We start from the raw sequence: 24,484 nt of genomic DNA, 5'->3' as shown, positions 1-24,484 counted from the left end.
TGTCACTGCAAGAGCAGTTTAGACAAGGATAAAAATCCACAAGATGACATCAGTTCATACAGTGAAGACAGCTGAAAATGTAGAGTATTCATACAGGAGACAATGTATTGTAATGGAGATTTCCGTTTCATCTCTCAGCAGAGAGCAGCCACTGTCTTTTGTATTTAGATAGACATATGGATATATGAAAAATTATAGACTAGGATAGAGGACATGGTAATCTAATGAGTGTTCTGACTGAATGTTCTAACCTACAAAATTATCAGTCCATAACTGCATGTTCAGAACTTATGAACAACATTATCCTGCATTATATCAGTAAGTACATTAAAGGAAATAGCTGGAAGAATAAAATTAAGAAAAGAAAAAAGATTTTTTACTTAAAAAGCTTTTTATTCAGGACTGGTCGGAGTTTTTTCCCCAAGACACCTTGATTTTAAAGTGGCTGCAAGAACTTAGAAAGTGGTACTAAAAGTAACTAAAAGTCTCTTAAGAGGTATTCACTTTTCAAAGCTGTTACTGAGCTTCATGTTAAATTAAATGTGTGCAAAGAACATTGTATACAAAATTATTTTAACTATCTTGACTACTTCTTTCCATCTGGACACTTTAGATTTCTTTTTTCTCTTCGAAAGTCCACATTAATGAAATATTAAATATTAAACAAAGAGACATTTAAAGGAACATACAATTCACTGAATGAATCCTTCACTCCTATTAAGAAAAACACTAAGTCCTAGCATATACTGTAATGGCAAATACTCTTTTGACTTTTTACAAGTACAGCTCTGGTAAATTAGAATCTACTTATTCCTTAGAGGTTTAGAGGAGAATGTCACACCATTGGTTGCCAAGTAATATAGTCAGGGAATATTACTCAATGATGTCTACATTCTTCAGCATGCTCACATTCATAAGTATGTTTATATACATACATACACACATTGCCTGTTGGTGCTTGATCTGCCCAACTCACCTGGACAGTAGCAAACATTACCAAAAATACGTAAGTGGAAGATTAGTGGTTCAAAATTGTGTAATTAGAGACAATTACTTCATATATAATTTATTATTTAATCCTTTTGATTATCAACACAAACCATATACATGTTGAATTTATCTAGTCCTTTAGAATAACCATGCATAAGAGAGATAATAAATGGGAATTATTTGCTCACATCTGCATTTAAGAGGGTTGGAAACCTTTATTCCTGTATAAAGATTAATCTACAAACAACACACATTTCTCTCTTTTGAAGATTTACTTTGCCATTCTCTTTGTTATCTTACTTTTATTCACTTAGTAATAACCAAGTATTTCCTGAGCTCCATGTGCTAAACATAGGTTCAGATACCAAGGGTATGAGGTTCCTTTCTCAGTAGAACTTCCATTCTAGTCAGACAAGACATAAAATGAAAACAAGTAAACAGAGATAGTTTCAGAGAGCCAAAGAGCTTAGGAGATAAGCCAGACATAAATATATAAATACATATATACATATATATAAACATACACACACACAATTAGACACACACACACACACGTACACCCCAATGGAGTACTACTCTGCTATTAAAACAAGGTGAAAGAGTGACTTTTGGTAATAAATGGATGTATCTTGAGGTGACTGATCATGTTATGTGAAAGAAGCCAGAAAGTACAAGTAAAAACCTAATGGTTTTACTTATTTTTGAAATATAAATAAGCAAGGAAAACAAACAAGTAACATACTCTTAGACTCTTTGAAAAATACAGTTGTTACCAGTGTTGGGAAAAAGAAGAAAAGAAGGGTAAGATGATAGTGTACTGGTACAGGAAATATGGGAAAAAGTGAATGAAATATGTACATACCACAGTATGATGCTGTACTCCCAAAATTATATAGTTATGTAAATGAGTAGCAAATCAATAAAATTTGAGTGAATTAAATTAGTTAAATAAGTCTGAAGGAGAAAGACAAATACTAGATGGTGTTACTTATATAAAAAATATAGAAAAACAAAAGGTCATCCACTGAAACAATGACAAACCCTAGAAATCTACCAAAGGGGAGAGGGAAAGAGGGTAACAAAGTGGGGAGGGAGCTCAGTGGACTATGGGGGAGGACCATGGGTGTCTTGGTGATGTGTGTCTTGGTGATGGGTGTCGTATACGCCATACACCTGTAGGGTTTGACCCTGTACCTCTATATCATATACAATGTATATATTTAAAAAAAATTGAACTTAAAAAAATCACTAAAGCATAGATGATTATATAAAATTTTTCAAGAACAGACTTTGGTGATCTATAAATCTTAAAATTATGGACTCATATTACTAGTAAGGTAAGACTATATTTACTCCTATGTTTGTTTATTTACTTACTTATTGAAACTTTATTTGTTTATACATACAAGAACTGGGGTACAGGTCAGAGGTGTGGGAGTGAGAGGATCACCAGAGAGAGTTGGGAGCAGAACAGACCGACTGAAATACATTGCTGAGGGGAGCAGCCATTGGGACAGGAGAGATCTGCTGTGCCATGTGGGTCACCTCCCTGGCTAGGGATTGAATTCATGCTGCAGTGGCTGCTGATAGCTTCATAGTGCTGCGCCTTAAACCCATTGTGGCACCAGGGAGAGCTTCTTATGTTTTAATATGAAGAGGATTATCAAAATTGCTTCAATAAAACTTTTACTCAGTTTGGGATGATAAAAATGGTAAGCTTACATGGTAGAAAAAACTTCATTGAGGAGGAGTATGAGGAACACTTCAGATAAGGAAAGCCCTTTGTTGAAATGTAACATTTGGGAACTGAATGTCATAAAAAAGCTGACCATCAGGAAATCCAGGGGAAGGATGTTCTAGGCATTGGAAACTGCAGGAGCAGAGGATATGACAGCATTTAAGTAGGTCCTGTAAGTAGGGAAGAGAAACAGGTCTGTAAGTCTGAAGCCCTGGGTCCTAAAGGAAAGAGAAATGAAAAAGGAAGAGCAGCCTAAGGGCAACATACTATTAGCAGCTTGGAGGGCCATGCAAAAAAAGTCTGATTCTATGTTAAGGCAGTAGGACACTATTACATAATTGTAAGCAGGAGAGGGAGATGACCTGAGAGGTTTCACATCCTCAGACAAAAACCAAGGTCTAGTTGCTATGTGTATGTACAAAATGAAGGCACTGCCATTACATGAAGACTAAGAACCAGATCATAAAGAATAATCTCTGCCCCTCCAACATTTATTTTTGTGAGTGTGTGTGTCAATTACCTATATTTCTGTACATTAAAATCTTTAGGAACTCAACTGATTTCCTCTAATTTCTGTGAATTCTTTGAGGAAACATGTTATCTTGAATTTTGACATATGCTACATCTTCTCTAATAATGCCTTTAAAATAGCAGGCACTCAGGCCCTCCCTGGTGGCGCAGCCGGTTAAAGCACAGCACTAAGAAGCTTAAGCCACTTTCACATGAGTTCGATCCCTGAGTTCGATCCCCGCCTGCCCGTCTGGAGGAGCTCCACATGGCGAGGCAGACCTCAGGCAGACCTCTCCTGACCTGCCTGCTGCTCCCCTCAGCAGTGTACTTCGTCGATCTGCCTGTTCTGCTCCCCACTCTGTCCCTGGTGAATCCTCTCACCCTCCACATCTCTGGCCTGTACCCCAGTTCTGTATGAATAAATAAATAAATCTTAAAAAAAATAGCAGGCACTCAATAGCTATTTTTTTTAAAGATTTATTTATTTATGAAACAGAACTGGGGTACAGGCCAGAGGTGCAGAAGCAGTGAGAGGATTCACCAGAGACAGAGTGGGGAGCAGAATAGGTAGATCAACAAAGTACACTGCTGAGGGGAGCAGCGGGCAGGTCAGGAGAGGTCTGCCATGCCATGTGGATCTCCTCCAGGGCAGGGATCGAACTCATGCTGAAGTAGCTTTAGCTTCTTAGTGCTGTGTTTTAACCTGCTGCGCCACCAGGGAGGGCCCACAATAGCTATTTTTAAATCCAATTTTATTGTTTAAGCATTCAGTTACAAAACTATATAATTTTAGGAGTATAACTTTACATCTCAACATTTTCACATGCTTCACTTACCCACACTAAGCCCCAACACTGCTACACTGTCACATCGCCACCTCTATCTCCTCATCTCTCCACTCTCTCCTTTTGATTTTAGGAGGATGCTCTTCTTTGACAGATTAATAAATTTAGTGTTCAAACCACATTTTAAAACTCAATCTGTATTTTTCAAATAGACACTTAGTACTTTTGTATTTTTAACCTGACCAATTACTTACAGAAGAGACATTAACTGACATAGCTCAAAGAGCATGGATAACACCTGAGATGCTTTAATTCCTGTTTTTACTCCAACACTCTTCCCCCCCTCTCATATATCACTCAGAGAAAGAGAAAGTAGGGTCAGGTTGTCTTTGTGTTTAAGAGTAATCATGGTTTCCTCAATTGTCAGTCATTATTGACAAGATGTTGCTCTTTCAAACAGTGCAGCAAACCATTATTCCTGGACAGTATTTTAGTGAAACTTGGTATGATGTCACAGCATCATTGAAAACCTAAGGCAGAAAGGGCCCTAATTAAATCATCTGTGTCTATCAGTCCCTACAGAATATTGAAGGATTCCAGAATGATTCCAGAATAGATCCAACTAGTCTGAACTCTTTAAATAAATTTTTTTTCCTTTTTAATACATGAATGTTCTTGTATTCACAGTTGACCTTACTGTTGATATATGCTAATACGTAAATCAGTATTCTCTATCACTTTATCCACTATTTTCTGATCATATGCGTGACAGAGAATAAAAATAATTTCTCTCTATTCAAGAAACATTATTTTATATATTTTATGTTAACATATTTCATATATTTTATGCTAACATTACATTGCATCCATTGCTCTTCTTCAAATTATTTAGACTGCATATTCAGTTGTCATGCATCCTTACATTCTATTTTCTTTCTCTATCATCTTCTTTGTTTACTGACTGGGTTATACAGCTGCACCTATTAGCATTCTGGGCCCAATTATGACTTTAATTTCATAATACACTGTTGCTTTAGAAGGAAAATAAAATCACTGGCTTCTGATATCACATTAGTACTTGTGTGGCATACATCTTTCCAACAATTTCACATCTGCCATCTTTATAAATTCCAACACAGCCTTTATACAGCATGTCTTTTTTTTCCTCCTCAGCCCTGCTCCTCTCACCTCTCACTGGTGGATAAGAAGAATAATCAAAATTTTAGAAAATGAAGTCCCCTAAATAGTCCCACTCTAAGTTACCTTTTGGAGTAAAGAATAACTACATCATCACCCATTTGAGAAGGAAATCTGTGGGCCTGGAACATACACTTACCCCCTTTGTTTATTCTTTTGACCCTATTCAAAGCATACCTTTACTCTGTCTACTTATTTACCCTACAGAATGGTCATTTATAGAGTAGGAATCAAGAAGGTGGGCTCCGGAATGTGACATAAGTGAGTCTGACGTTTGGTTCTGCTTACTTCATCTGGAACCTTGACAATGACTAAAATTTAGCAATATCAGTTTTATTTATTAAATGCCTGCCCGCTGACGTGACATTGAGGTCTTACCAAAGATATGCAGTATCTCCCAGGCACCTGTTACCTGTTCTCTCTTAGGTTCTCTCTCTCATTCTTTATGTTCCATGTTTGTTAAATTTGAAAAGTTTGGTACACACGATGCTGTTTGATGCATCCATTACATTATCCATGTCCTATGCCTGATTTCCTCATCTCTCTTTTTTTTTTTTTCATATGCATGTAGACACCTTCCTTTTCTGATGAATGCCAAACTGGGCTACTTGTACTTTCATGTCCTCATTATGCCCAATTCCTCTCTTATAAGTGCATTCGTAATTTTATTATAATTACAAGTGTTGGAATTCCATGATAACCTGTCTGGTACTCCCCTGAAACAAAAACTTCTCACTATGAAAGGTTAAGTGCTACTTATCTTTATATACCTAGTACTAAGCTTACATTGACTTCTACTACTTTTGCTGACATTAGAGAAGTTAGCGGAACTCCTCCTTCTATTGACTGACAGACTAACATCATACCCATTTGAGATACATTGAGTATTTTTTATCTTTTACAGTAAAGAATTGTCACCACTATACACTTGCGAGGGAAATCTGTGTGTCTGCAATGTCCCCCGCCCCCTTTTCTTGTTCTTTCAACTCTATTCAAAACATAGTTATTTGTCTTTTCATTTGCCATCGCTGACTAGCTGCTTCCTACTCTGTATTTCTAAGATACTTTGTTTATGCCTCTTTTATAGCTTTTACCACACTACATCTGTTTGTGCCTAGCTCCCTCTCTGAAGTGTGCTTCCTAAGAACAGAAAGGGAATCTTTTCTTTATTCACCCCTTAAAACAGTTGCCATGTGTGGCACATCAGTGAATAAAAACTCAGTAAATATTGAATAAATGATCCAAGTCAGCCTAGTGTTTAGGAATTGCTACTCACTATTACCTGCTGGTCAGAGTCTATTAAGATACATTATAAAAGGCAAAAATAGACAAGCACTTGACTATGAAGAGTATGTTTTCAGTGCTTTCTTAAATGTCAAAGGGTGATTCAAGTTCTTAATGTTCCTGATGATCTAAGGCAGAAAAAAAATGGCATGTCTTGGCTATGCCAGAACTCTTACTTTTCCTAATTTGAATGTAAATATTTGTACATTAAATAGACTCCACTGATCTGGATAAAAGACAATATTCTGAATGTACTGGAGCCTCCAACTTCTAGTGATGTTTCTCTATGACTGTGGTGCTTGCTTTCAGGATGTTCCTGTTCTCACTTGTATTTTTTTTTTTTAAGTAGAATTCACCTGAAACCAGTTTTCACACTGCAGAGCTACTTTCTATGCAAAAGTGAATGATGTCTCACATTAACTATTCCTCAGAGCATAAAGCTGACATTGAATGTATAATTTTAAACAGCTCAAGCAGTATTTGCTAAAGGGTTGACACAAGAGCAAGGATCACAGGAAAATGTAGGTGAGAAGGGAACTGATAGGCTTTTCCCATCACCTTAGGATCATCATAGCCTCATTTATATTGCTTTTTACATGAGGTTCAATTTTATTTTAAAAACTGGGTCAGATTCCACAGGGAAAATTGAACCTTTAAACAAAGTACAGGGCTATTTGGAGGTTCATTAAATTTTTGAGGACACCAGGAATATGAGAGGACAAAAAGAAAAAAAAAAGCAATAATATAGTTTCCTAAACGTTATCTTAATTATCCAAAATCCAAATGAGTTTTTAATGACAAAGTTTTAAAACTCAAAATGACCACCTTGTGCTTGCATTAAAGTTTACATGTCTAATTTTTAAGTAAATATGTTAGTGAAGAGATGTTTTTCACAGTAGGCCCCAAGCTTTTGGAATTAATCAGTGAGTAATTGTAGATACACAGATTTGGAGGAAATTCCAAATTTGATGGCATAAATTTCAGATACCCTGTACCCAGGTCTATTTTGGATTTAGCTCAGGCAAAGGCATTACTTATTTAGAAAAAGAAAAATTAGAGTTGGTTGACCTTTTGCTAAACATAGTTACTGAAGAGATGAATGTGCATTTGGCTAATTTCACATGCAATAAGTTATGTAAATGCAGAGTGGAATGTGAAAGAAACCATACTTTTATATTTATATGTAGCACAATATATACATATAGATTGTCCTTTGTATTTGAAGGTGATGCTGTCATTATTGTATCTGCTATTTTTTGTGTGTTCAGATCTGGCTGTTTGATTAGCAATTCCTACTGTGTACAGTCTGCATATGTGTCAACTAACAACTGCAGCCATTGCCTAGAGGGCTTGATTGCTGGGTTGTTCAATATTTATTAAGCACCCAAGAAGTGCTAGGTGTTACACTGAATTGTGCTAGTGTAAAACTGCTGCTGTCCTCTAAAAATACTAGTTCAAGGTGACTACTGGAATGCATGTGCTTTTTATTCTTTGTGACAGTCAACTGAAACTATGTAATTATGAAAGGGAATTCCATTTACCAGATATTGTTCTTCAGTTATGCATAAAGTAGGTAACTAATATATTTCTCATTCATTTTGAGTAGCGTATGCTTCCTGCAAGTATTCAAGTTAAAAGAACATGTTTGAATGAACTTATTATAATGGTCTACTAGATGTGAAAACCACAAAAGGATGAGGTGAAAATGACAGACTAAGAGGTGAAAACAACTAGGGACTAGGGGAACTTTGTTTAAAGATAATGGAGAAGAAAAAATCCAGTAATCTTTTTTTGGTCATAGTAAGGTTTTGGTTATATTGAGTCAACCTATATGGGTTTGCTAATCCTAAGCAGCCTATCCAGCCTCTATTTTGTTACCTACTGTCCTGTATTCCTAAAGCAAGGTCAGAACTGCCCAGTCATAGGAGCCCACAAGGTGCCTTTCACATTAATTAAGAACATAAGCTAGATCCAAGGGTGTGCATCAAGGATATGACCCAGAATGCCTGAGTGGCTGATGTCGGATACATAAACTTACTTCTGAATTATATATCACAGAGTATGACCAGGAACACCCAAAGGGCTGTTGGCTGATGTATAATGAAGGACCCCAGAAGCTGATCAGTAGAATATCTTATTGATAAGATTGAAATCCTGACTGGGGAGTCAGGGCTTGATCCATGATACCAAGCTTTCAGCAGATAAGAAATACATTTGCACCCTTCCCCTATTTCCTCCACTATTCCCTCTCTTTTTCTACTTCCTCATATGACTAATGCTGTTATGACTGGTTTATCAATAAAGAGGACAGGATCTTTCTCTTGAGCAGCATCCTGTATGATATGTAGCCTGCTCCATGACTCCCATTTCTTTATCAGTGTGGTGTTGCCTGACACAACAACTCTATCAGTGATCACTGTTTATATTAAATTCTAATGAAAATTATTCCACATTTTAACCAAGGTATTTATATTGATAATGACATTATATAAGATTAGAATGGTAACCAGTAGAATCAAATGATATTTGTTTTTTTAAAGTTTGGATACACACTGTTAAATTTCTTAAGGTATTTGACAACAATAGTTGCATTTTCTTTTAGTGATAATAGGATCTTAAAGTAATTGAAATCAGTAATTGAAAATCAGGATTTTTAAAGTAATTGAAACTGAAATGAATAGGATGGAGGCTTAAGAAATCAGTTTGAAATTTTACGCAGTGCTATTTACAGCTAGTATTAACCCAAGCATATTATTGTTAAAAAACAATAAATTATTCCAAAGCATAAAGAAATCACTGTTCTCTTAAATGTACTTCTTTAACATGAACCTGAGCTTTTATCCTCAACTGAATTATTTATAAGTAAAATAGCCAATTATTAGGCTGTGAAGTGTTTTTGTAGAAAAAGATGAAGGATTCTGTGTATATTAAAAAATATAATAATGTGTTGCATTTTCACTGCAATTGAAGAAAAGAGCATATTTAAGTTTAAAGTTTAGGAATTTTTGTTTTGATACTTTTCAAATGACAAAGATGTCATCTACATAATCACAATAACTCTTATTTTTACATTCAGACAATTTTAAGGCATTTAGTTCAAAATACCCTTAATACGATCTGATAAAAAGAGTGCTAATGCAATGTCTTTTCTTTAGTCATAATTGTAACAAAGTGAATGCTATACAAAGAAGAGTTGGTCAGGACATGAGTAATAATGCAGTATTGACAGCCAAACTGCTCTCTCTTTTGATGATTTTAATTTCTGGGATTTAAGTAGAGAAGTGCAAGAATGTCAACACCCACTTTGCTGCTACTCATCTAATAGCTTCTTATCTAATGGGATATGCATTAATTCTTTTAACTGACTTAAACATTATCCACACTTGGGTATAATTTTATGTCCATAACTTATCTTGGAACTATGTGGGCAAAGTTAAGAAAAAGTCAACTGCAGATCTGCAGAAAATCCAGAAACCAATTAGTTTTGCTACAGAAGTTGCAAAGTTCCAAAGATTATATTAAAGAAAATGAGGGTGGCAGGAGGAATAGAATGATTGAGGGGGTGTGAGTAAACAGAAGGGCAGAAGATGGTATGGGGGAAGCAGTAAGAAAAAAATTAAAAATCGGAATACTGAATGAAATAACTTTGAAGTTTTATCTGCAGATGGTTATGGGTTCCAAAACTATGTGAATAAACTATTGTCTTGGGTACAACTATTTTTTGGATTTTGTCTTATTTGATGGTCACATTTATTCTCAGTCAACAGTTGTAACAACAAAATCAAGTGTTAGAGAACAATGGGGAATTTCCGTATTAGAACTCTATTAGTAGAGAACAATCCTAATCTCTTCCCTCTTCCCTCTTCTTCCTTCTCTCTCTCTCTTTCTCTCTCTCTCTCTGTCTCTCTCTCTCTCACACACACACACACACACACATATACACACAGACATGATTTGGTGAAAATGCTGTACTTTTACAAAAATAATCGAAGAGGTCAAAAGTCCTAACTCCATAATAATTGTAAAACTATTCTATTAAGATTCCATTAAGACTACTGGATATGACACCCATTTTAAAAGGAGGAAATAAATTATATTGAATAGGATGTCTTTCAAAACTCCATGGACAATAAAGGAAGAAATAGAGCTAGAACCCAGAACCTTTTAACTTTAAATTATTTGTGTACTGAATTTTTGCTTCCATGCAGCCTATGAATTATTTAAAAACAGAATGCTTGCCTGGAGGTGTTTATTGTTTGGTTTTACTCAAAAACTGAAACACATACTGAATTCAGGATTCAATAATTTTGTTTTGCACTTGCCTTAAATAAAGAGAAGAAATTGAGAAGAACAGAGATACTGAACTTGTATCTCTATGGTGCCATTTAGAGTTATTTAATCCCCTTTAAAGTTATAATTCCACTAATAATGTATACATGAAAAGCTGATGCAAAGTAGAGAAAAACATTTATTTAAATCATCTAAAATATACAGCTGTTAGCATTATAAAGATTGAGTTTCTAAAACGGTGACCAACAGAGCTGTGGGATTGTTGGGCCACTTTTAGGAGGAGCCAGGTGGAAAGCTATCAAGGTGAGTGGGGGGGCTGGACTCTACACTCCCCAACTCCACAAGAGCAACTTGACTGTAGTTGCTACTATGTTGAGGCCTGATCTTGTCTTTTGAATAAAGAGCAGCAGGACTAAATAGACTGATACAGGCAAAATATTTAGATATGCTTTGCCAAGTCTCTGTATCAGAAATGGAACCAATGCTTCAGAGAGAATAGCTATGACTTAATTATAATTTTCATGGGTTATACTTTGCTGATAAGAAAACCGCGGCCCTGAAAAATAAAGTGCTTTTTCATCAGTCTCATAATGCGTCACAGGCCCCACTGAATATAATTTTCAAGGCCAGGCATTTCTAGTTTAACGTTTTATACATTAGACAACACTACCTCTTTGCTTTCACAGTTGTTTATACTTGGTTTAACAACAGTTTTCATTAATGCCTCCTAAATGATTGAAATATATTTTAAAAACCTGAATTGTTACAACTGCATTGTTACCTTTGTCTTTATTAGTAAAACAATCTTTTTTTTCTTGTTTACTCTGTTAAGTGCTAATGTAAATAACAGCTTTTATTTAGTGTATTTTTGCTGACTGTTTTTACACTTTTTTGCTACCTCTAGCCTAACCATATTTGTCTCATTCTTTTGCAAATCTTCTAATTCTAAATTAAATGAAGCTAAGATCTATTCTAAAAGGAATGGTACAACAGTGTTCCTGTTTTTCAATTCTAATTAAAGACTTCAACTCCCCTGCACTTACACTTTTGCAAATTCCATCACTGCTGTACAAATGCTATTTCAGCTTACATGGGAGTAATTTTAATATAATTAAAGTGATCTAATATTTCAATTGTTTGCTGAGAAAGTGCAGTCCTTTAAGAGACTCATCTAGTTTAACTTCTAAATAATATCGAAGAAAAAAGTCACTTTTATAATCTTATAGCTGATAATCTTTTGTTCTTGATATGACCATTTAAATAATTTTTTCCTAGCACTGCCTGATTGCTTGTTTAAAATTACAATTCTGCTGTTAATAAGCTGTGTTGTTCTAAGAAAACTCACTCAATCTCCTCCTCCAACAGAAGGTTTATTAAAGAAATGTTCTCTGTCTTCCTTGCAGTACAGGGTTTACAGAGGAAATGGACTCTACCAGCATTCTTCATCAGGTTACAGAGGGTGAGTCCACATTCCTTTCGAGTTAAAGCTTTCATTCGAGCCACAAGAATACTGGAGTGGCAGTACTACTGCGGGTGACTCCACTCACTCATAGATCCCAGAAAAGCAAATTTAAAACCATGAATCACCAGTTTTGTACCTTTCTGCTTTGGATATAAACTATGGGTTCATATCTTGGAGCCAACAGCAAGACAACAAAACACTTTATATGTTCTATTGATAGTAAGGTCTTTAAGCAGTTTCAGTGTTGATATAATTGAGAGGTAGACATGTCAGTTTCTAAATATTTGACCACCTCATTTTTTGGAATAAAAAATTAAGCTCCCATATTATTAATCTGAGGGACTAGCTACAAAGAGCAAAGGTGAACCACAGTGAAAATATACAATGTGATTATCTTCCTATCCCATCAGATACCTATTATACAAGCCACCACTTTAGGTCTGATTTCTCAGTTGCCTGCAGGCCAATGCTTGGTCCTACACTGGGTAACTTTCACAGGATAGTGGCTTCTCTAACTTCCCAAATCAGTTTCATGAACACCCAGACCTTTTTCCATTGTACACTGGCCACTCGTACAGGAGAGCAACCCCTGTACAGCTTTACTGGCATTCCTCTTCATCTCCAGCCCGTCATTTATTCATTTACTCACAAGACTATAAAAACAAGAGAAACAGATGTTGTTGATCTCATCAAACTGCATTTTTCTTCAGTTGAATCTCACCTAGTTTCAAACAGGTACACGATGTTCTTTCTGTTATGGCTGTTCTTCTACTGCAAATTTCTTACTCCTTATGATTTGTTCTAAAATCATTTCTTTATGCATACAGAACTGGGGTGCAGGGGTAGTTAAGAGGATTCACCAGAGACAGTGTGGGGAGCAGAACAGGCCAACTGAAGAAGTACACTGCTGAGGGGAGCAGTGGGCGGGTCAGGAGAGGTCTGCTGTGCCATGTGGGTCACCTCCGGGGTGGGGATCGAACTCATGCTGAAGTGGCTTTAGCTTCTTAGTGCTGTGCTTTAACCCACTACACCACCAGGGAGGGCCACTCCTTATGAGTTTTCTATGACTTAGTTTAATGGTATTAAAGGTAAAAGATGCTAATACGAAGGCAAGATCTTCCTTTAATGAAGGAAAGAGCCTAAGGAATTCTTAATACAATTTAATATTTTCTAGAAACAAATAGAAAACTAACTGAAGCACAGAATTGTATGGAAAGAACAAATCAGTAATTAAAAAAAAATATGACTACAATAGTATAACTTTATGGATTCTATCAACCTTTATTTTTCTTTCCTGAATGTCTGAAATTTTCCTGTTGTCATTCTGGTTTTCTATTTGCTTGTTTGATAGCCAGAGCATCGAGATGTATTGTCTCCAAAAACCAGAAATTTAGAGGAAGCCCTTTGGTATGCTCTTTTTTATTATATAATACATTGATATTACTGAAACTAAAATAATTTTTATAATCTTAAGGAATGATTGTAATGAATATTAAAAAAGACCTGCTTAGGAAATTATAATAATAGCAGAGAGTGAGTATGTATGTCAGTCTTTTTTTGAAGAGGAGGGAGGTATAAATTATAATTTCAGGGCTGTTGGTATATTGTAGAGAATGGATTTTTATAAAAACAAGATTGGAAATCTTTTTTGTGGATTTAGTAAAGACCAGTTGGAGAAGCCAACTGGAGGCCTAGTTAGTCAAGGAGATACAATGCATTTCAAATGAAATTTAATTTACTCCTTAGAACAACCCATAGCAGCAGATATCACAAACCATACTTTAAACGTAAGAAAATTCAAAATAGTTAGACAACAAGTCCAAGGACATGCAGCTAATTAAAAGCAGATTCAGAATTTGAATTCATGTTCTTCTGTCACAATATTGACATCTTTACTTCAGAGTAATAGCCAGCATTTTCTGTCCCTACACCCATATGTAAAATTCTAAAAGATATACAGACTAGAAGGAAAAAAATTTAAAAAGACTCATAAGAAATAGGCTGACATGAATGTGAAGGGGGTGTGTCTAATTATTCTACACAACAGAAATAGTCAAGAGGCACTTTTCAACCTCCTTTAAAGCAGCAAACATTATATACAAAGCACATGTCCAAAGCTGTGTGACTTATCCAAAATCATTGAAGTCAATAGCAGGGACAGAAATACGACTCAGTTCTCTGAACTCTCAATTTCTTGTTGAACCACCAGAGAACACTCCTTTCCTACTAGTTCACCTTTGTAAGTATTTTGCTAATGAAAAGTGCTATTATTACCTTGGAGCTTTAAAAAAATTGAGACAAAAACATTTCTAAAACAATTATAATTGATTATGTCATCCTTGCACTTTAAGCTGCTGAAGTTCACCAAATTATAGTGCACTAATAAATGAAGATAGTACTTCATTAAAGACTTTAGACATTTTCTGAAATGAATTAAAATTAACAAAAGGATCTTAGGGTGAAATGCAAATCTTCTGTAAAATTCTTTTCTACAAAACTGTTCAAAAGCCTAAGTGATTAATACAGCAGTAGATTAGAATGAATTTAAAACAACACATGAGTTCACTTTGAAATCAAATAAATGCAGTTTTCACTTTTTTTTTTTTTTTTTTTTTTTTTTTTTTTTTGTCTATACACTGTTGAGTTATTACAACAGCACAGCATTTAGCTGTTAAATTTATGTCTGTGTAGAAACACAGGAAAAAATGCTCCTTAGCTCTGCTGAATCTACCCTATTCCTCTGAGGAAACATTCTTCATTGCATGGATTCAGTTTATTAGCTAAAACTTCTGGTCAAATAACATCTACTACATGCAGGCACTAATTCTAAGTCTTGTTATGCAGTGCTTCTAATTCTTGTAAACAGTAGAGAAAACAGTAACTCTGCTAAGACAATTGAGGAAACTGGGATCAGAGAAAATGATCACACAACCAATAAAAGGGAATGCTGATGACTGAGCCTCCAAAATCCATAAATTTCAACTAAGACTTTAGTTATCAAGTAAAAATTCTGAGTCATTTCCTATTTGTTTTGTTGTGTATGGTGTGTATGTTGTGTTATATTTATTGTGTGTTATATTTATTTGTGTGTGTGTGCCTGTGTGTGAGGCAGGGGAAGGGTGAAGGACTACAATAGACTTGAAGCTAAAATTATGGATTATTTACATCTCCTCTTTCAGATATAGAACTCAAAAAAGAACCCAAAAGATGTTGCCTGGCACATATCAATTTCAGTTTTGCAGATCAATCTATTATGAAGTTCTGTTGCCTGCTAGAAACCCACTCAAAGTGTCTGCCAAGAAGCTTCCTGTGAATAAATAACTTCCAGCAAGCTTCACTCATTGACTCAGATTTTATCTGGTGGTATTACTTGTCTTCTCTGAAGAAAAAAACAATCCACTTATGGATATCCTGTATTATCAAGAGTATGATTTAAGTTACTATTTTATTGTTAGTATTACTTTAAAAATCAAAACCAGGTTAATCAACCAAGTGAGTTACTCAATAATTAGCTACAATCCTCTTCAAATGATCTTTACTCTGCAGACATATCTTAGCTTCTCCAAAATGATCTTCCAATCTGGGTGAAGGCTAAGAACATCTTAACTACATACCTTTCCTTTGGGAAAGGTTGATTAAATAAATAATAAATACCCTACTTTTTCCCAAAATTTAAACAGCTATATTTTATTTGCAGGCCTCAGGATCGTGACTAACATGTACTAGTGGTCCAAGGTACTATTCACTGCATGAGTATATGAAATATTCACTTAGGGCAAATAAAACCATCTATCTCCTAGTAATAAAGATTTTTGTTGCCTTTGTAAAAATTTTCATTTAAGACACTATGTTCAGTCTCCCATCACTGAGGGAAAATTACATTTTTCATATCCTAAAATGTTCATCTTCTATATGATGTATCTGATAACTGTTAAGATTACTTCACTTACCCCACATTATATCACTTCATTTCTATAATCAATGCCAGTTCTTTATACATTGGCCTATATTCTTTGATGCTGGAAAGATCTCACAGAAGTGTGTCACAGACACACTTGTTATTGGGTAACAAGCCCATTGAGGCCCCTGCACTTACCTCCCCTCATGGCTTAAATCATTTAAGTGATTTCTCTCTTTCACTCCAAAAGTGTGTAGTGACATAAGGGTGCAATAGGTTGCTGTTACCTTGCCTGCTAGTCACAGTGGGTAAGATGTCCCTTTCTGATTGAAACTTAAGATAGGCTCTTATCACTGTTTCTGTTATCTTTATTTTGTAAAATTCCCATTTTTCTCTGCCATTCCTGACTATTGGCACCTTACTCTCTCTAGGAATACAGTGCTGTCCTTCCAGTTTATGCCTTTGGCTGCTTTCCCAAAAGGAGAAGACAGAATTAGCACATACTCCCTGAAGAGGAGAGGAGACTCAGCAGGGTGCTTCCTTAGTTCCTTCAACTACTGGCAGGGAGTATTCACAAAGGCACCCCTGGAACCAGCTAACATTGTATTTGTGATGAGTGGTACCAGTGCCTTTGTATTCATGTATAGCCAACCCAAGGAAAATAATACACAAATATTAATTATTTGGAGATAATAATATGTGTACTACTCTTGATCTGTGTATACAACTTTCATTGATATTTTATTAGGAAAACAAAAACACATTCACAGACACCGTTTGCACAACTTATTTTTAAAGAAGTGTGGGTGTCTTCTAAGAAAAAGGTATAAAGAATCATTGCTTATAAAACACAGACCTGAGTATAATTTTAATAGTTAAAGTTAGACTCTAGCATGAAGTTCTTTCGGATGTTATTAATGTGAATTAACTCTAAACTACTACTTTTTCTCTGCAAGCAAAATCTTCAAATTAACTGAGTGAATTTGATTAGGTTTTGCAAATACAGTTGGAATCGCAGAACAAGAGGAGGTAAGAAAGTAAGTTCATAAGTTAATTACCTACATTATTAGAGGCCAAATCAAGTGAAGAAAATTTAATGTACTCTCTCCAAGTACATTAAAACTTAAATAAATAAACCCAAAATAATGGTGTGGATTATTTTTCATTTCATTATCTTATTTTGTGGGGCTAGCTATTTCTAAATATAGCAGTGTCATATGGTTTGTCTCCATTAGCACTGGTAGATCCTTCTCCAGAACTTCCCTTTAGCTAGATACATACTAGTTCCATTTCACATCTCTCCTTCAGTACAATTCCATGCTGACACATCTTCTCTCTGGAGAGAAGAGTGTGGCCTGGTGGTAGCAGCACACATTCTAAGAGCCAGGAATCACTGAGTTCTATTCTAAACACCAGGTTCCTCAGTGACTTAGGCAAGTCACTTTCTTATCCCTTAGGTTCCAAATCTGTAAAGGAGAGATGACAATGCAATCATGGTGTGAGTGGTAATTAATGTTAGTAAAGTGTTATCGTAATTCTAAATATTATTATCATTACTTCAACACAGTTGGTTCATTTGAGCAACCTCCCATGAATTCAAATGTGCTAGCTGATTTAGCTATAAATACATATGGTATATATTTTCTGCAATCAGGTATTTGCCAGTAATCTTAAAAAGTTATAAGCAAATCACAATTCAAAAATTTATTGGAAAGTCATTTATTTTTTATTTGAGATATATTTAACTATGGAACAGTGTCAGTAGTTATTTAGGCAAACCTATAATGTTCTCTCTCTCATGATATGCATTTACAACAAAAGTGTTGGAAACTAACATTAAATTCATCATAAAATTATTTTGATAATTTACACCTATAAGAAAGGTGAGAAAATAGAAAAGAAACAGAATTTCATCTTTCTATTTCATCAAATAGAAAGAGAATTTCATCTTTAGAAATGATTAGGGCTGTAGATCAGAAATAATCCAACACTAAGTCTTTTATTTATTAAGGAATAATACTTGTATGTGTGTGTCTGTCTAGTCAGACAATATTCTAGGAGCTGGCGACATAACAGAAAAAAAGTAAGACTGTATTCTCCAAGTGGGGGGGGTAACATAAAAATAGACATACATAGTATTTCAGTATTTCAGGTGAACATAACCTACTATGAAAAAGAATGAAGCAGGATAAAGACGGTGGCTGAAAGTAGGGATGCTATTTTCATGTTATACTCATAGAAGAGCTGCAATTAGATAATATTTAATAATGCACCTGAATTAAGCTGGAAAACCAAGCATGTGAGTACTTGAAAGTAGAACATTCTAGGAAGGAGAAACAAGAAGTGAAAAGCCCTGACAGAAATGCATGTTTGGCATACTGGAGAAATAGTACAGGGACTGATGTAACTAGAATATAGTTAATGAAGGATTTGTGATATTAGACACTAATGTGACAGAGGATTTGATCATATAGATTCTTTATTGTTAAATTCTTCATATTTTACACTATGTAAATAGAAAACAAATAGAATATCTGAAACTTGGGATTGATTATGGCCTGATTTGTTAGTTCTTAGAATAACTGATTGCAAAGGAGCATAGTAGCCTGAAATAATGGATCCTCCTGTCCATTTTTTGAGCTCTGGATCTGAAAATGTTATATGGAAAAAGGGACTTTGCACTTGTGACTTAACTAAGAATTTTGAGAAGGGGAGATGATCCTGGCTTGCTAGGATAGGCCTATATTAACATAGCCATTTTCTAGAAAGGAAACAGGAGAGCAGAGTGGATTATAAGCAATAAGACCTTGGAAACAAACTGGAATGATGCAAGGAAGGAGTCATAAACCTAGGAATTCAGTGGCTTGTGGAAACCAGAAAAGGCAAGGAAATACATTCTCCCTCCAGTGTTTCCAAAAGGAACTGGACCTGATTAAATAACACCTGAACTTTGGCTTACAGTAATTCTAGACTTCTGTCCTATAGAAGAGAGAACTAGTCTATATTGCATTAAACCACAGATTATTCTGTGGTCATCTGTTTTAACAGCCACAGGAAATGAATAGAATTTCTAAGAGTACAATCTGGAAGGCAAAGTAAGAGGCTGGAGTCTAGGGGTGGTGATGGCTAGACTCTGGGGATGGTAATAAAGAGATAATGGTGGAGGTGATGAAAAGTAAGATTCAGAATGTGTTTTGATTTGAAAAGATTTGTTGATGATTTGGATACTATGTGCAAAAAAGATTAATCAGGATGACTTTAAGGATTTGGGCAGGAACAGCTGGTAGGATAAAAAATCCATTTGCTGACATGGCGAACATTGGGGATGCAAAAACAAATTTTGTTTGAGTTACCTACTAAATTCCATGCATCATTCCAGAGATGCAGAAATAAAGATATCCACAACTTCAAAAAACTTACAATCCAGTACAGTATTTTTCAAGTGTGACCTCTGGAACATTTGCATCAAAATCATCAGAGTGAAGGCTGACAATTAATAAAAGAAAATTCTTAGATATTAACTAAAGAATAAATTAGACTCACTTGGGTTAAGGTCCAAGTATATACCCTATAACAAGCTCTACACAGCTTCTCATGTTCACTGAAGTTTATGGAATGCTGACCTTGTGGTTCTTCATTATTCTAATTTTAGAACATGTGGTTTTTCTTTATAAGGATGCAGGCAAGCATATCATTAGCTTTTATATTACAAAGATGGTGTTTAGCTCACACATGCAATGGAGCTTTTGTTGTGTGTGTGTCTTGAAGCAATGGAAGAAGGGAAATTAAATTATATACAGTTATCTGCATAAATTGTTTGTTCAGGGTGAAATTATAAGAAGTGCAACATATGCACTATATCCTTGGGAGGAGAAAGGGGAGAGAGGGAGAGGAAAGTGATGCAGAAGATTTGGGTAGAACAGAATAATTTCATGTGAGGTGAAACAGGGGGACATATAATGTGCATTTTAGGGACATATGTGATATAAATACTTACAACCTGTAACATTTTTCTATTTATTTACATTGCGTAGAAGAACTGGGGTTGTAGGCCAGAGGTGCAAGGGGGTGGGAGGTTTCACCAGAGACAATGTGGGATCAGAACAAGCAGTGGGTTACTGAAACCCATTGCTGAAGAGAGCAGCCTGTGAGACAGGAGAAGTCTGCTGCACCACTTGGGTCAGCTCCCTGCTAGGGACTGAACTCAGGCTATAATGGTGATAATGCTAAGACTCAACCAATAAGACACTAGAGAGGACCCATTTCCCTTTATTTAGGCCAATGTAGTTTTAATTAATTGCCAAGCTATGAGCTTAGATCTTATTTCCATCCACAGTAACAACATGACAGGGAAAATAGGTGATAATATTGAGAAGGAGGTGACAGAAATGGGATTGAGGTCATAGGATTACTTATTCCTATTTTACAGAAGAGAACGTTAAACCTAAAGAAATAATGAGAAGGGGAGGGGAGAAATACACATATAAAATGAGCAATAATGAGCAATAATGTAAATAGATATAAAAAATAAAAAACATTATAATGCTAATAACTTGTTTAATATATGCAAATCTACCTTTTTAAAATATTACATATAATACATCAAGCTCCTCTAGATTAAGTACCTTACTATTTTCCTTTGACATTTTTATTGGATAAGATATAATGGCATGAAAAAAACCCTGAAAATAAATTTTGACATATTTTAATATAATTTTCTATTGGCTAAACATTTTTACTTTCCCATAACAAAAAAGGAGGAATTAACAGTCACTAGGAAAAATACATAGAATTTGTATTTTTGTGTTTATTTGTTTAAATATATTCAACAGGCCCTCCCTGGTGGCGCAGCGGGTTAAAGCACTGCACTGAGAAGCTTAAGCTACTTCTGCATGAGTTCGATTCCCACCTGCCCCAGGAGGAGTCCACATGGCATGGCAGGCCTCTCCTGACCTGCCCGCTGCTTCCCTCAGCAGTGTACTTCGTTGATTTGCCTGTTCTGCTCCCCACTCTGTCTCTGGTGAATCCTCTCACCCTCCGCATCTCTGGCCTGTACCCCAGTTCTATATGAATAAATAAATCTTTAAAAAATATATTCAACATTTTTCTCACCTCCTCTATTCTACACTCTAAGCCTGGTTTATAACCTAGACTTACTGTTGAGCTTATCAAGTACCTACTAAAGACCATGTTAAGCAATATGTGGTAAGATTTATCTGATCCCCATAAAAATGTTAGTTATAATATGATTACTCATTGCTGCAAAATTGGGAATGCATGTGCCAATAAACAGTCTCCCGAAAGTAGCCTCATGGAACACTAAACGGTCAACTCTGTCCAATTAATGATTTTAATTGAAATCAAGTAACATTTATTCCATATATGGACTAAATTCCATATATTCCAAATTCCATATATGGACTAAAACTCCCCTGTTTTAACTCCTTAATGCAGAATTCACATTTGTTTTCATTGTATCCCAAATCCAAGTACATATGTGAATTCTACATTTCAGCAAATCAATCTATCGCTCTTCCACTATCTGAGATATAGTATATTCTCGCTCTTCCACTATCTGAGATATACTATATTCTGTCTATCCCTATAGTATATTTTACTATTCTATGACTCATGTTTTACAAAGTCCAACTCAAGGTTGTTGGGAAAAGGAACTTCATTTCCTTTATTATTTTTCAGTCATTAGTTATCCTTTTCCTCTTGCACCAAAGTCATTTTCTTTTTTTCCATTTTCTGACATGTAATAGTTATTTCACATGGCTATGTAGCTATGCTTTCAAACAGGAGCTCTAATATTGCTACTTAAGTATGATGGTTATTTTGTCTAATGTATACCACTGCATTGTATATAAATCATTCCTGCTGCATAGGAATTAAAAACCTTCTGTAATTCTTCTGAAATAAAATATACTGCTTAACCTATATATTCACAGCCCAGATACTGGAAGTGTAGTCAACCTCAAAGCAGGATTATTTTGTTGCAATTACAGCTTTAAATGTATAATTGTATATTCATTACAAACTCTTTATAACTATAATGATATCACAAAGGGAGAATTGAAATTACCTAAAAGAGTTTATATTAGATATATTTGGCTGCTATAAAAAAAAGTGATTTTGAAAGAATGTGGTTTAAACAAAAAAGGAGATTATTTCTCTTTAAGCAACTCATGAGGAAAGGCATGATGGTTTGATGGCATTAGGGATTCTTGCTCTTTCTGTATTCTTGCTCTCCTGTTCTAGAGTTTATCTTGTATATGTGACTAAAATATCCACATCTTCACAAACATTTATTATCATCTGCCGTTTTTATCTTGATGCTGTAAAGTAGTGTCCGGTCATGGTTTTGATCTGTAGTCTGCCTACTGTGTTTGTTATTAAACATTTGTTATTTCTTGCTTGGAAAATGTCTACTCAAATATTTTATGCTTTTAATTGGGTCATCTGGCTCCTTAGGTATTGTGGAGAGTAGAGGAGTCTTAGGAGATACAAATTTGCAATGATTTTCTTTCTGCCCCCCACCCCCACACCCTCCTCCCACCTAAAAAAAAAAAAAAAGAAGAAAAAGAATGATGAAGTTGCATACCTTCCCTCTGGGATTACATTCAAAAGTTGCTCCTATCATTTTATCATTTCTCAAATTTCATAAATAATGGAACCTGTCCTAAATAAGAACTATTTTCATGGTGATGCCAAAAAACAAGAGGTTACAGAATGACTTTTTAGATATAACTTAAGCTTGCTAAAACTTTTATTAAGATAGAAAAAGAACTGATGTCAGAGTAAATACTGATCTCAGAGAGGAAATCATGAATATGAACATTTCTATAGCTATAACATGAGGTATTCTTATTCTTGTGCTTTTGCTCTCTCCCTTCCTACAATGTCTTCTAGTCACCATCTCATTTGTCAAAATCTGACTCAGTCTTTAAGTTCCAATTCACATTTGGCTCCTTCCTGAAGCATTCTTATTGCCTGGTCATCTGAGGGTTCGAGTGAAGATTGATCAGTTTTGGCTAAAGGTCTATAAGCTGAAGCAATATGGGTTTTCTGGTCTATTCCCCTTTCACGGTCAATGTGGAGCTTTGTTCCTAGGTGAGACAACTATATGAGAGTGAGTGTTTTTCAGTTTGGATCCTGAATGGTGCTATAATTAAAGTTTGAGGTTGTTTATTTTTTCATTAGAGTCAATTTCCTTGGTCTTCCCAGTCAAATTGGTGGGAAGAACAACCACTCCATTATGAACTAATACATTTGTATGTGCACATATATGCACACACATATTTTGTATTATCACATTATATATTTTTGCCTGCATGTTTCTGGTTTGGGAAAGTTAGTAAGTTCCTCAATGATGTCTGGTATAGAACAGAACCAAACAAAGGGTTACTGATAATTTCTTAAAAGTTTAAAGAGAAAGAAAGAAAGAGGAAATTATCATAGAAGATGATATTTAGATTGAATATAGGAGCATTTTATGCAGCAAATGTTTGACATGCTGTGGTAATTTGAATGACCATATATCAGTCTAAAAGGTAACATTCCTGTCAATTGGGCTCTGCATATATTTTTGGCAACTTACAGCCAAAGTTATCTATTTCTGATAAGCTAAAATATTTAATTTTTGTATTTTTATTGCTTATTGGCAATTAATAGCATTAAGTGCTTTTATTTAATTTTATTTTACTGAGGCAATCCTGGTTTCAATGCTGTATGTGATTTAGAGTTATACGCTCATACAATTTCAGATATGTCATCATATAGTTCTTAATGTAGTAACTGCTTCAAAATTTCAAAATTCCTTTTGTATTAAAGGACTACAGTAAAATTTCTTAGTCTGTTTAGTGATATAAAAATTTTGCTACAAGACATATTCTAAAATGATAGTTATTTGTAAGAAGATAAGAGTACATGAATATTGAATTAAAATATACTTTGCACAGTATCTTACCTCCTACACATACTAATTCAATGCCTCAGTGACTATCATTTAACCCATTTCACAGATTAGGGAACCAAGTGGATTTTAATGCTGTGAAATAAATGCCCGCATTTTGTGCAAGTACTTATTTCATGCAAAAATATATAAACTTATTATATATTCAACATTTAATTACTCTGAGTACTGAATATATTTCCATTATTCATTTACTTTTTATGTACATATAATAAAAATAAATTTACTTGATCAATCATTTGGACTTGAAATATAAACTACTTTCTTTTTTCCTTTTTTTTTTTTTAAAGATTTATTTATTTATTTGTGCATACAGAACTGGGGTACAGGCCAGAGGCTCAGGGGTGGTGAGAAG

This window comes from Condylura cristata, unplaced genomic scaffold, assembly GCF_000260355.1.
Source record: "Condylura cristata isolate star-nosed mole 26May11 unplaced genomic scaffold, ConCri1.0 scaffold00013, whole genome shotgun sequence".
In the NCBI taxonomy this organism is placed as follows: domain Eukaryota; kingdom Metazoa; phylum Chordata; class Mammalia; order Eulipotyphla; family Talpidae; genus Condylura; species Condylura cristata.
This window is presented reverse-complemented; position numbering follows the sequence as displayed.